Below are 956 nucleotides of genomic sequence, written 5' to 3'. Positions count from 1 at the left end.
TTGATGGCGCGCATTAGGGGCAGCTCGGTATTCAGTATCTTGCTCGGGGGACACTTCGACACGTGGACTGGAGGATACTGATCCACCACCTGGGACACAGTCGCTCCTGAAAGAGTGAAATAGTTTTGTTGCTAGATAAATGAAAGCTAATATGTCCTTTACCTCAGTCTTTCCCCATCCATAACCACAGCAATAGGTGGGCTGCTGTGGTAATTTTTTAAAATAACACTATATGAGTTTCAGGGTATTTTTTTCTTTTTAATAAAAATATATTTTAAAAATGTAATTTTTTTTTCTCCAAGGACTAAGATTGGAGGGCTCCTCCTCTATTTTTGTCTGGTAAAGCCCAACACACCCTGATTCATGACGGCAGCCTAAACAAACCTCATTAAGATTTGGGCAATGAGGTTAAAAAGGAGAAAGAGGTTTGTGTGTGTGTGTGTGTGTGTGTGTGTGTGTGTGTGTGTGTGTGTGTGTGTGTGTGTGTGTGTGTGTGTGTGTGTGTGTGTGTGTGTGTGTGTGTGTGTGTGTGTTTGTGTTTCCTGGAGGTAGTCAGTGGAGTTTGAATGAGAATGAATGACAGAGCGTGAAAGAGAAAGAAAAAGAGTTTGTGTGCAGTGTTCTCTGCTGAGCTCCACAGAGGACCTATCATTACCAGATGTCTCAGTATTTTGCTTCCAGACGAATCCCTGCTCACCGCCTTTAATTCGACTCTGCCTCTTTCTCTTTCTATCTTCCCTTCTTTCTTCCTTTCTGTCTGCTCGCCCTCTTTTTCTCTCTCCTTCTTTTCCTTCCTCCCTTCTCCATTCCCAGCTGTTTTTGGAGCACACAAGCACGAAGGAAGTTCTCCACCAATTGTTTCGGTCCTGAGAGGAGCTCCGCAGTTGGACCCCTCCCCCTTTCTGTCTCACTCCCCTTTCCCTCCTGCTACTCTTTTCCTCTCTCACCCTCTCTCT

Source organism: Maylandia zebra, linkage group LG17 (genome assembly GCF_041146795.1).
Source record: "Maylandia zebra isolate NMK-2024a linkage group LG17, Mzebra_GT3a, whole genome shotgun sequence".
NCBI classification, from domain to species: Eukaryota; Metazoa; Chordata; class Actinopteri; order Cichliformes; family Cichlidae; genus Maylandia; species Maylandia zebra.
Note: the sequence above shows the minus strand (reverse complement) of the source record.